Raw genomic sequence first — 14,409 nt, forward strand, 5'->3', positions numbered from 1 at the left:
TTTGTTTTTTAAGCCGAATACATGACCTGAGATCTAATAAAAGAGGCTAGACTTTTACTTATTTCATCTACAAGGAGACATCTGTTTTGATTTGCCATATTTCTAGATACATATTTTTAGTAATCTGAACATAAGGGTAAACATTGGCCAGAAAGGGGCAATGCTGTTTTTGTTTTTGTTCTTTTTCTCCCCTTCCCCTCACCATGAGGCAGTGTTTGAGAGTAATATTTTATCACTCTTGCTTCATATGCTCAAATATAAAGTTGCCCTGTTACAGGAACTGGAAAGCATGAAAGGAGAGGAAAGTAGTAACCATGGGAGTATAACAAGGGAACGCCTCAGCAGTTTCCTTCATACCCCAGTACAATCTGTTAGGTTCTTGAGAAGATTCAAGTTGATCCCACTCTTAGTTCTCCCCCTGGAGGCAAGTTTATAGTTGCATGTGGCTAATTTGCAGCGCTTCCTTGTAGTCACAATGGCCTTCAGTTCCTGCTGTGCTTCTTTATAAAGGATGAGAGAATGCTTATACCATGATCTTCCTCCCTAATCTGTGGAATTGGAAATCCTGTGTGGAGTGGTAGCTCTGCTGCTGCTGCTAAGTCACTTCAGTCATGTCCGACTCTGTGTGACCCCACAGACAGCAGCCTACCAGGCTCCCCCGTCCCTGGGATTCTCCAGGCAAGAACACTGGAGTGGGTGGCCATTTCCTTCTCCAATGCATGAAAGTGAAAAGTGAAAGTGAAGTCGCTCAGTCGTGTCCGACCCTCAGCGACCCCATGGACTGCAGCCTTCCAGGCTCCTCCATCCATGGGATTTTCCAGGCAGGAGTACTGGAGTGGGGTGCCATTGCCTTCTCCAGTGGTAGCTCTAGTTACTTAAATATTTACATTTATCAGTAGTGTCCTTAGATGCATGTTTTCTACCAGTGAAAAAGTCACAGCTGGTAAACCAACATCAGACTTTTCAATTGCATAAAATCCAGAAGACCGTGGGATAATATCTTCAAAGCTAGATAAAATAATTATCAACCTAGAATTTTATGTACACCTAAACCATAAGTTTGGGGGCAAAACTGTGGACATTATTTTGACAGCTATGGTATCCAAGATAGTTGAACTATTAAAGGATGTATTTTCAGAGACAAGAAAGAATACCAGGGGAAAGGTGTGGGATATAAGCAACAATGGTCAACACAGAAATTGATAAAATCTATGGATAAAGTTAAATGTTTCATGGATTATCTAGTTTAGGGATTATCTCAAGACAACACCACAAGGTTATACTGTTCTCACACTCATTTAACAGATGAAGAAACTGAGGCAAGAGGGTCTAAATAACTTGATTAGCATCACAGAGCTAGTGAGTGGCAGAGTTAGGATTTGAACCCAAGCAGTTAAAAGCCATCTAGCCCAAGCTCTCAAATGCTGTGTTGCATTGTAACTTCCCCATATAGTATGTGGTGAGTCTCTTCCCATCACTTTACCTTATCTCCTCAGAAGATAATGAGCTCCAAAGTTGGCACCTTGTCTTTTTTTATTCTTGTTTCCCCTAAGCCATCACATCACATGGTGGGAGAGAGCACCGCAGGAACTCATTAGATGCAGATGAAATGCAGCAGAAATCTTTGTTTCAAGGCTGCCGTTATCAGAAAAGGGGGCTTCCCTGGTGGCTCAGACAGTCAAAGAATGCGCCCACCAATACAGGAGACAAAGGAGATGCAGCTTTGATCTCTGGGTTTGGAAGATCCCCTGGTGAAGGAGATGGCAACCCCCTCTAGTATTCTTGCCTGGAGAATTCCCCTGGCGGGTTATGGTCCACGGGGTTGCAAAGGAGTTGGATACAACTGAGCGACTAACACTTATCAAAAAAGCTGCCTGATAATGGATGGTGATGACTTCTAATGGTCTTTTCTCCATATCACTAACTGTTCCAGGCAAACTAAAAATTTAAAAGGTGACAATGAAGGAAATGATGATCATAATAACAATGATGACAATGATGGAATATCTAAAATAAAACATAAAATGATAAGAAACCACACTCAAAATTCTGCCATCAACTGGTAAAATGAAAATATATAGTTCATCTTACCACTCACCCTCTTAGGTTTTGAAGCTGATGCTTTCTAGTCTGATTTCTAATGGATGTTGAGGTTTTTATAAAGTAAATTTCAGTGGAAGAGGATAAGAGGGAGAAGTAAAAAGGGAGAAGGAAGGAAGAAAGATAACATCTACTCACCCTCCTAAAAGGAAGCAATAGCAAGGATGTATACACAGGAAATAAAGCTGTTACATCACAGGAATGTAAATTCAAGGAGATTTTAAGGGCTACTGGAGCCTTGCCATTAGGTTTTTTTTTTTAATTACTTGCCCCCTAAAATTTTTAAGGCTAGTCATTTGGATGACTCTAAATCCAGACCATCACCAAGTTAATGGAGATGACGTTCGTGGCCAATCTTAGGTCTACCCTTGCTTGCTTCTGTTTTTCTTACATTATTCTAAAACAAATTCTAGGCATTGTATTTTTTACTCAGATATTTCCACGCTTTAAAATAAATATATCTACATTTATATCTCTATATCTCAGTACCATTTTCACACTTTAAAAATTTAGCAATTCCTTGATAGGATAAATGTTAAATTTTTTACAGTTTTTTTTTTAATCTGGAGCAAATATTAAATTGCCATATTGTAGTTGGTTGGTAAGTGTTGTAAATCTCTTCTATTGTAGTGGTTCTGACAAGAATACGTTAGAATCACCTGGAGTCTTGTTAAAGCACAGTCCCCTGAGCCCCACTGCAGAGTTTCTGAATAGAGTTTGAGAATTTGCATTTCTAACAAATTCCAAGGTGACACTGATGGTGGCTGGTTTAAAGTCCACTCACATTTTACTTCCACACCATCTCTCTTTCATTTCCTGCTTTGCAATTTTAAAAGAAATATGCTTAGAGAATTTTAATAGTGTTGGGAAATACTTATGCAATAATATATGGGAAAGAATCATTAAAATAATAGGATATATCTTCAGTTCAGTTCAGTCGCTCGGTCATGTCCGACTGTTTGCAACCCCATGAACTGCAGCACGTCAGGCCTCCCTGTCCATCACCAACTCCCGGAGTCCACCCAAACCCATGTCCATTGAGTTGGTGATGCCATCCAACCATCTCATGCTCTGTTGCCCACTTCTCCTGCCCTCAATCTTTCCCAGCATCAGGGTCTTTTCCAATGAGTCAGCTCTTCACATCAGATGGCCAAAGTATTGGGGTTTCAGCTTCAACATCAGTCCTTGCAGTGAACACCCAGGACTGATCTTTAGGATGGACCTCCTTGCAGTCCAAGGGACTCTCAAGAGTCTTCTCCAACACCACAGTTCAAAAGCATCAATTCTTCGGCACCCAGCTTTCTTTATAGTCCAACTCTCACATCCACACATGACCACTGGAAAAACTATACCCTTGACTAGATGGACCTTTGTTAACAAAGTAATGTCTCTGCTTTTTAATATGCTGTCTAGGTTGGTCATAACTTTCCTTCTAAGGAGTAAGTGTCTTTTAATTTCATGGCTGCAATCACCATCTTGCAGTGATTTTGGAGCCCAGAAAAATAAAGTCAGCCACTGTTTCCACTGTTTCCCCATCTATTAGCCTTGAAGTGATGGGACCAGATGCTGTGATCTTAGTTTTCTGAATGTTAAGCTTTAAGCCAACTTTTTCACTCTCCTCTTTCACTTTCATCAAGAGGCTCTTTAGTTCTTCTTCACTTTCTGCCATAAGGGTGGTGTTATCTGTATATCTGAAGTTATTGATATTTCTCCTGGCAATCTTGATTGCAGCTTGTGCTTCTTCCAGCCCAGCACTTCTCATGATGTACTCTGCATAAAAGTTAAAAAGCAGGTTATAATATACAGCCTTGACATACTCCTTTTCCTATTTGGAACCAGCCTGTTGTTCCATGTCCAGTTCTAACTGTTGCTTCCTGACCTGCATATAGGTTTCTCAAGAGGCAGGTCAGGTGGTCTGGTATTCCCATCTCCTTCAGAATTTTCCACAGTTTATTGTGATCCACATAATCTATTTCTGCTTTATTGACTATGCCAAAGCCTTTGACTGTGTAGATCACAATATTTTCACTACATTTAATTAAAATGATAAATATAAATTGAAACCCACCTATGTGTTTTGAATACTTCTCCTAAGAGTTACCTGTGGTATCTCTTAGAAATTAAGTTAGTTACCTGTGGAACATAGCCTAGTTTTCAGATTCAGTCACTTTCTCATTCATTCTTTGCTATTTCCTGGAGCATATCTCAGTCCTGCCTAGCAATTTATTTGTTGAAGAAACTGCATTGTTTCCCCTGTAAACTTCCTCTCAGTTAGAATTTTGTTGCTTGCATGCCTGTTTTACACACTGTTGATAGTCTCTTTTTGGGATGTTAACAGCTTTGCTAATCACTAATTACTAATAATTAGGGGTTGAAAAATTATAATATTCTGGCATCCCTTCATTTATTAGGTAAAATACCTCTATAGATAGAAATGTCCCTTCATCTACTCTTTGTGCGGGGTTAAATTTTTTAGGAAAAAGAGGAAGTGCGTGATTATCTAGTTTTCAAAATAAAGAGCTGTTTACTGGAATCTTCCAGGGGTGAACAAGGGGTGTGTGTGTGTGTGTGTGTGTGTGTGCACGCGCGCGCGCGCGCAGTTCACAGGTTTAGACATACTTGCTTCACTTCAGTTCACTGAAGTTATTTTTCTTATGGATGTTCAAAGGTGTGTGTGTGTGTGTGTGTGTGTGCAGTTCACAGGTTTAGACATACTTGCTTCACTTCAGTTCACTGAAGTTATTTTTCTTATGGATGTTCAAATTGTCCTATTTTTGGCTAGTGAGAGGCTTTTTAAATTGGCTTCTGGGGCTGTTTGACATGACCCTAGTTTTCATTGGTGGCATCCTCGCTAAGGGATAGGCTGTTTCAGTATCACCTCACATTCCCTGCCTGACTGGAAAACAATGCTTTCTTCAGGGAGGCCTGTTTCTTTTTAAGGGGGAATGGTATTTAGAGAATGCAATCAGAGTGTTAAAGCTTTACCTAGAGACTGGGTTACTAGGTTTCTAGGCCTTTTTGTGGACTAAGATAGGTAATATGTTTGGTGTTTTAAGATAAAATACATCATGAGTTTATGCCAATATTCTGTGTCTCACTTAAATTCAGGGCCACAGAGTTTTCCCTTAATTTCTTTGACCTATGTCTTTTAATTCTCATGCTAAGAATACCAGTCTTCATTACTAAAAATGATGGAATACCATATAATTAGTCATTAGCATAATTCCACAATATCCACCCAAAAGTCTCAGAGTATCAATACCAATGTTACTATCAATCAAAAATATAATTACTGAAAAATAATTGAAGTTCTTTTGTAGTAAGGGGATTCTTTAAAATACATCCCACTGTTGCAGGTTGCTGAGATTTCAAGTTACAGAAATAGTTTCTTTTTTCAGTTTCTCGTTCATTTCTTCCCTGGTGGCTCAAACGATAAAGAATTTGCCTGCAGTGTGGGAGACCTTGGTTCAATCCCTGGGTCGGGAAGATCCCCTGGAGAAGGGTATGGCTACCCACTCCAGTACTCTTGCCTGGAGAATTGCATGAATCGAGCCTGGTGAGCTATAGTTCATGCCGGGGGGAAGAGAGCTGTATGTGACTGAGTGACTAATGCTTTCACTTTTTCACGTCCTCAGCACTGTCCCCTCAATTTCTCCGAAATAGCCTCCCAGCTAGTCTCCATTATTCAGGTCTCTCCTGGCTCTGCTCCAGCATTCACCCTGTAAAGGTGAATATAAACCTTTCTAAAATATAAACCTAGTTATTTTGCTCCTCCAAGGAGAATTGTCCACTGGCTCCCAGTAGCCTCTAAGTAAACTCAAGCTATTTAGCATAGGAAATCATCCTATCCTGGATCTCCAGCCTCTCTCACCCCTGGGTTAACTCCTCTCCTATTCCTTTCTTGCCTATATCCTAGGCTCTAGTCAAGCAGATTTATTTTTTAAATTCTACATTTTTCACATTCTTTTAAAACTTTACTACCTTTGTTTTCTCTGCCTGCATTGTTCTTCCTTTTATTGGCCTGATTTTCTCATGTTTTCTTCTCAACTCAGCTTAAGCATCTCCTCCTAAAGGTTTTCTCTGGTCTCTATGTGGTCATATTAGGTTTCTTTTCCCTGTATCTGTTTGAACATTTCATATACAAGTCACTGATAAAAAATGGGCAAATCTCATGAAGGTTAATTACTTTACAGAATTTTGTTGTTTTCTGTCAAACATCGACTGGAATCCGTCATAGGTACACCCATTAACCTTCAGTTAAAGAAAAGAATTTTTTAAGGAAAAAAAAAAAGGCAAATCTCTTAACCTTCAATGGCCTCATCTGAAAAATGAGATGAGTACTCTGACTAAAACTCTCATGCCCACCATCACTTCTCTGAATCTTCAGCTAGATTCTCTTAGTTCCCTCTGAAAAGCCTGCTGGCTAGTGCCCGCAGCACACTGGATGCTATCAGCTGCGCTTATGCACTTTAGCTCTTGTCAGGGAATTGTAAAACATTACTCGTTTTACTTGTTAATTTTATATATATGTTGGCTGAGTATTATGTAAATTAATGAAATATGAAGCAAAAAGGAGAATTGTGTCCATGAAAACTAATTTGAATGGTTTGAAATGAATCAATAAAAGCAAATTGCTAAAAATAATTGCTTTGATTTACATATGGGTAAAATTGCAGGAACTAAAAAAGAAGTAATAAAAGTTTAGAAAGATTCAGTACTCATATTAATTCTTAGTGTTTTATTTAGTCCATACCTCACTTTAAACACACCAAAACTGGAAATGAGGTGATGCATTTTTAATTTATTTTATTTATCTGGCTGCACTGGGTCTTAGTTGTGGCATATGCTATCTAGTTCCCCGACCAGAGATGGAACCTGGGCCCCCTGCACTGGGAGCACGGAGTCTTCGCCACTGGGCCACCAGGGAAGTCCCCAGAGGCAATACATGTTGGTCTTATAAACATTGTAAGAATGCCTAACCCCAAAACATGGAATTGTCATTATCACAAATTCTGTTTAGGGACTTCCCTAGCAGTATAGCAGTAAGCACTTTGACTTCATGGTGTTTGGGTTCAATTCCTGGTTGAGGAGCTGAGATCCTGCTTGCCACATAGCATGGCCAAAAAAACAAAATAGAAAAATAAATTTTAAAAGCCAAATTTTGTTTCAGTTCTTCCAATATTTGAAAGCTTTGAGTTGCAAATGTTTGAGTTTGTTGTTTTATTGCTATAAAATATTCATGGAAAACAAAGAAGAGGTTTCTTTGAAATAAATGAGCCAATCATGATGAATCAAACAAGAGGTAATACATATGGGTTTGGTATATGCAAAAAAAAAATAATGAGACTCCAAGCAATAGACTCATAGTCAGGGAAGAGGCCTTGGCTCTGTATCAAAAGTAAAGAGGTATATATGTGTTATAAGTTAAAATAAAAGTTTCTGAAGTATATAAGAATTTTTTTTGTATGATTCTGTAACTTTTCGATTAACCTACAGATTACTGGTTCTAGTCACATCAGCCACGTGGATTTTTCCCTCACAGTGTTTCTGATGAATTATATAAAACAACTGACTTTATGCCTGGCATATTGAAAACATTTGATCTTCAAACACAGCAGTCCTATAAGGTAGACAGGATATCTTTTTATTATCCAGATTTTATTTGTGACAAATCAGGTTATGAGATGTTATGGTGTTTCCAAGATCACAATAAGTGGCAGAGCCAGGAAGAACCTTAGGCTTCAGGATCCACACCCGTTCAGAGTGTGGATACTCTTTCATACTCTCAGCCTACAGAGCACCCAGTAGGCTGACTCCACTGGATCTACAGTATGAGACTGCTGAACTGGAATCCTGCTGGACTTGTACCCTGTATGCAAGATGTCTTCATGTAAAGCAAGCTGGGCTTTCCAGGGAGTATTATTTAAGTGACTATCACTATCTCTTTTCCCTCTATTTTTAAAAACCTTTCCCATATTCCTATTTCACCATCTGAATGGTGCATATTGACAAGACTTTGTGAATCTTAGAAGAAGTTTTTAAATTATTAAATCAATTAGAAAATTGCCCAGCTGTCACAGATGAATATGGAAGAGGATAAATGTAAGTCTAAGATACAGTTTGCTTTGTTTTTTTTTTAATTTTGAAATTGTTTTTAAATTTTTTAAATTTTTTAAACTTACTTTACTGAAGTAGTTGATTTACAAGGTGTTATTTTCTGATGCATAGCAAAGCGATTCAGTTATACAAATATATACACTCTTTCATATTCTCTTCCATTATGGCTTATCACAGAGATGATATTTTGAATAGTTGCTTTCTGCAGATGGGAAGCTAAACACATATTTAAATTCAGAAAATTATATTTGGATCCATGGCCCATATGGCTGCTTGTGAACATAATCAAGGGCCTGTTTTATACACGTGATTTTTAGGTTTGTAATTAATGCTGCAACCATTTGCTGAAAAAAGTCGTTGATCATAGAGATCATACCAAGAAGGTTGAAAAAGCCTGAAACCTGCTTGAGCTGGTGACAGACTGTTCCATTCTAGAGGAAATTTTCATATTTTTAAGCAAAATGAGATGACAACTTTAGAGCAGTGACTTTGAAATTCTGTTTGACCACAATCGGTGGTGAGGAATACCATTATGCAACCCATACACTGAAGTTTCACGAAACAGTGTTCACCTCCTATATGCTCTTTGATGATTTCATACTGTTGCATTTTTCAAAACCATTGGTTACATTCTTTAAATGTGGTTCTGCTCTTTTTTGGTAACACTGCTCCAAGAATACTCAGATATAAACAGTAAAGTTAGCTTGGGCAGGAAAATGGAAATTCCACTGGCTTCCCTATTTCCATTTATATCCCTTGACTCAGGGGTGATATTTAAAATATAAAAATGCCATTTAAAAAGCTTGCTGAAGAAATCCCTCTAAAATTTTGTTTGTTCTCCATGTCCACATCAGTTTTTCTAATCTATAAAGATACTGTGTGTACAAAAAATTTGGGTCTCAATCTATTAATTTTTACCGCCTACTAGTAGGTGGTACCAGGAAGTTTGAAGACGGAAAAAAAACAGAAACAAGAAAACCCCAAACAAACAAACAAAAAAAGACACAGAGAAAGATCTTTTTAGAACTTGAATTAGGAAATTTGACTGAAGCCAAATTTGGGGCAATAGAGAACACTGCTCAAATTAGATATTGTTGGGCTCATCTAAGACTTTCTGACTATATTATGTTAATCAGTAATTGGGTCTTTAAAATGAGGAACAATCAAGTTCCTAGAAAGACTTTGGCCACAGTATGAGTTCTTTCCTCAAATATGCAGGGGATCCTGAAATTAACGTCAAGATATATACATTCATTCACCCATCCACCAAGCACACAAACAGCACCATCTTTTTGCAAGACTGGGACCATAGTGGCTACAAAGTTGAGGTGAGTAGGATTTTATGTTCGAACAACTGACAATTTGTGACTGCCATATCAGCTACCTTATCTAACAAACGAGGATGATAATTCCTTCAGTGGGCTGCTGCTCACAAAATTGTTATAGAGATGAAACGAGGAATAGATATATACTTTGTAAATTATAAGGGAATATTAATAAAAAGCATTAAGTAAAATGTTCATTTGTTTTATTTCTATAGATACTAAGCAGTCATTTGACAATTTGTTTTTCTTCCCCTGTAATCATCAACTTGTAATATAACTCTAGATTTCTGAAGTTCATTTGCCTAAAAGTTGTAACTGTATTTAGTGAAATCTTGCTGATAAAAAGCACTAGACTTGTGGATGAACAAATTTCATTTCCTTCTAATCTTGGTTGTACCCCATATCCATAGGATAATTAAAAATCTTGTCTTCTAATAAAAAAATAATCAACCAATTTCTTGCTTATCTCAGTAGATAGGATTTATTGATACACAATAAAACACCCAGCAATGTGTTTAAAAAAACACCCAGCAGTCTTCAAAATAAAATACTCTTAGGTCTGCTCTCAAAAAAGTGCATGACTACAGATAGAGGTCATAATCTGTATAACTCTGGTAATACTCAATCCTTAAAGGTTCTAACAATGTGAATGTCACCTCCCCAATGTGATTTTTGTCAGTCACATCAGAGTAACTCAACAGCACCAGGGAGGTGCAGGGGTTAATAATACACAGTATCCTCTAGAAGCAAGGACGAATAACACTGAGGACTGTGGTGTATATCGCAAGAGAGGCAGCTACATGGAGAGGAGACCGTTGATTCTGTTTGAGGGAACAGGTTAGCAAAAAGTAGTAAAGCAAAAGCCCTGCCTTCAGAGAGCTTACAGTATCGGCGGGGTAGCGTTTGATTGACTCAACCAAGCACGGCAAGCAGAACGGACATAATGTGTTACAGGACGTAGAGAACGCCTAACACAGCCAAAGACGGGGTTCTGAAAGAGGCGACAAGAACCAGATTCTGAAGTCATTAATAGAGCCGGCTGGTAAACAATTGGAAGGAAGACCCCTGGAGACTGGAAAGATAATGTACAAGTAAGGAAGGAAGCAAGAAAGAGTAAACAGTTTGGGGCGACTGAAGCCTTCACAAGCCATCGATTACAAGAAGAGAATTTTCATGATCTGATTTCCATTTTAAGCTCACTCTGGTACAGGATGAAGAGAGATTAAGAAGAGAAAGCCTGTGGACAAGTTAGGAAGACATCCATTCCTCTCGTGTGTGTTAAATACTCACTGTGGGCCAGGACACTGTGGTTATCAAAAACATACATGGTTATACTTTCATGGAGTTCCATTCTGGTGGGGTCACTAGGTGTCAAAAGAATACCTATTTACAATATATGCACACACTGAAGCATGCTCAGTTGCTTCAGTCATGTCTGACTCTTGGAACCCTTTGGACAGTAGCCCACTGGGCTCTTCTGTCCATGAGATTCTCCAGGCAGAAATACTGGAGTGGGTCGCCATTTTCCTCTCCATTACAAAATATAAGTATTCTACATAATCACTGTGATAAAGTAGGACAATGCGACCGTGGTCCATCTCTGCTGTTGCTCATGCCTAACATTCCTTCTTCCTTCTCACAGTTTTCTTTGGGGAAGCATACCTTCCAGACTCCATGTGATATGTCAGTCACTTTGTTCCTTCTTCCTAGAAGGTGGGTGCGTAACCAGGATTAACCAATTAGAATGCTCTGTCCTTGCCCCACGGCATAGGCTCCAGGCTGGGCATATGGACAAACAAAACCAAGCAGTAACTACTCTGGTTTTGAACATGTGATGCTAGGAAAGAGACAGCCTCTTATTCTTTTGGATCAATGGCTTGAACCATCTTTCCTCATAAATATAGAAAATGAGAGACTGGATCCAATAAACTTATGGAAATAGAGCAAAGAGAGAGAGAGAGAAAGAAAAAAAAACGGCTTTGGCAATGTTATTTGGGCCACTGTATCTAACTGTGCCTAAAGCTTAAGCCATCTTTGAACTTTCCAGCTACACTGAAGGGAATAGAGGAGGAAGAGCCACATGCTTTGGAGAAAAAGTGAGTCCAACTTTAGACAAAAAGAATGGAAGAAGTTTGTGGCTAGCTAGGCTAGCTGCCAATGCCTAATAGGGTCTCGATGTGTGTTTTTGGTGCATAGAAGGGAAATCGAAGACAGAGCTAAGCATTTGAGTGAAGTCAAGTTTGGCTGTGAACTACAAGGAGAATCTGCTGATTGAGAAAGAAGAACAAATACAGGGGAACATTATCATTTACAGAAGAGACAGAGGCAAAGATGCCCTATACAGAATAATAAGGAGGAAACCCAGGAGGCTATCTGAGCTGAAGATGAATAAGTTTTTAACAAGAAGACATTGTAGGTTCTCTCTCTCCTCACACCCAATCAACCAGCATATTCTGTTGGCATTTTCTCATCACTTCTGCCTAGGTTGGAACAGTGGTCTACCATTGCCTCTCACCCAGGCTGTTTCATTAGCATCGCAATGGGTCCGTTTGATTCCCTCTTCTGGTTCTAATAAAGCAACAATGTGTGGTCCCTTCACAAAGTCAGCAGGTCCTCTGTTTCTAGCCCTCCACTGGCGCCCTGTATTAGTCTTTTTAGGGTTGCCATAATGAAGTACTGCAAACTTAGTGGCTTAACAACAGAAATTTGTTGTGTCCCAGTTCTGGAGCCAAGAAGTCCGGTAGGGCAATGCTCCCCCTGAAGACACGAGGGAAGCACATGTTCTAGGACTTTCTCCTAACTCCTGGTAGTTCCTGGGCTTGTGGCAACACAGCTCATGTTTCACAAGGCCTCCTCTCTATGTGCCTATCTTGTCTGTGTCCAAATTTCTCCTTTTTTAAAAAAAGATACAGTCATATAGGATTAAAGTGAAAGTGTTAGTCACTCAGTCGTGTCCAACTCTTCGACTCCATGGACTATAGTCTGCCAGGCTCCTCTGTCCATGGAATTCTGGCAAGAATATTGGAGTGGTTGCCATTCCCTTCTCCAGGGGATCTTCCTGACCAGGGCCCACCCTAATGACATCATTTTATTAATAACTGGATATCTCTGTAGAGACCCTATCTTTAAATAAGGTCATAGTCTGAGGTAACAGGGTTAGGACCCCGATATATCTCTTTTCCAGGGGACGCAATTCAACGCATAACAATTTCCAACTCAGGGTAAAGTCCAAAGTCTCTGCAAAGATCCCACTGGACTCTACAAATGTGTCCTCCCCTCCTCTTCCCTCTCCCCAGCCCCACCACCTGTCCTCACTCTGACAGCTTCCCTTACTATGCTCTTATTCATTCCTGCCCTGACAGAGGGCCTTCCAGACTGTTCTGGGTACACGGAGCGCACTCTACCTCAGCGCCTTTGCACTTGCTTTCCCCTCTGGCTGAAAAAGTCTTCCCCCCAGTTTTCTGCATGGACTTCTTTATCACTTTCTTTCCTTTTTTTTTTTTTTTTGTTTATTTCTTGGCTCGAGGATCATCTCGGTAAGCCCTTCTCTGGCCCCGTTACTTAAAACCCTCTACATTCAAATCATTCTAGCACTCTATTGTATTTTGTGCCTCACTTTCCTTCATACACCTTCTGATGCACCATGGCACTTTCTCTTAACACATTCTGATGTGCCATGTAAGTTTCTTATTGATTTATTTCATTGCCCGTCTCTTCCCACTAGAATATATGCTTCATGAACACAGGCATTTGGAACTATTTTATCACTGATGTATCTTCAGAACCTAGAACAATGACTGCTGTATGGCTGAGGCTTAATGAACACTTACTGAACAAATAAGTAGTTAATAGAGTCAAATGCCACACACAACAACTGTCAATATGAAAACGTCAGAGGAATATCCATTGAATTTTGCAGGATAGAGATTATTAACACCTTGGCCAGAAACCAAATACAACATTGATAAGCAATTATCCTCCAGTTTAAAAAGACAGCATTATTCAGAGGCTTCCACAGAGTGGCAGGGGGAGGACCGTGGATTAGGGAGCGAGTGTGAGACCTTGGAGTAGAGACAGTAGGTGTACTATTTTCCTATCAGCCTGGTTCGGAAGGGAGGAGACATACAGGTCTGCAGCTAGACAGAGACACGGCTAGGATGGAAGGGGACTGCTATTTTTAGATGAGAGGAACGTGGATGTGTTTAAAGGCTGAAGAAGTAGCTCAAGTACCAGCTGAGCTCAAGTGTGGCACCTGGGTCCGTGGATTGCCTGGAGCCACACGGCTGGGACACTGCACCGTGCACCTCAGAAGCAACTACAATAGTGGAGTGGCCCGAGAGGGCCAGCCCTGCTCAGCTTCTTCTACATCAGTGCTGAGGCTCCCATCTACCCACATGAGATCTGGGAAATAGAAGCAGAGGGGACAGGAAGAGGGCACAGCCCTGGCTCGGGCTCAGCTCTGAAGTGGCACAGGAGCTTCACAGCCGCTTATCCGTGTTCGGGAGCATCCCTATTTTCACTGCTCCCCAGCTCCCACCCCCTAAGAACAAAAAGATACTCTTTCTCCTCTTTCCCTTTCTTCCCCTTTGCCTCTTTCTTTGACTTTCTGATAAACCTTTTCCTTGCTTAGACAAACTTATTTTCCATACTGTTGGGAAAAGAATGAAGGCTGTTACTGCATCAGGGCTTTCCTCTCTCCTTTTTTTCTTTTTTTTATTGACATGTAGTTGATTTACAATGTTGTGCTAGTTTCTGCTGTACAGAAAAGTGACTCAGTTATACACACATATGCATTCTTTATAGTCTTTTCCATTTTGGTTTATCCCAGTGGTTTGGGTATAGTGTCCTATGCTATACAGTAGGACTA

Source organism: Budorcas taxicolor, chromosome 3 (genome assembly GCF_023091745.1).
Source record: "Budorcas taxicolor isolate Tak-1 chromosome 3, Takin1.1, whole genome shotgun sequence".
In the NCBI taxonomy this organism is placed as follows: domain Eukaryota; kingdom Metazoa; phylum Chordata; class Mammalia; order Artiodactyla; family Bovidae; genus Budorcas; species Budorcas taxicolor.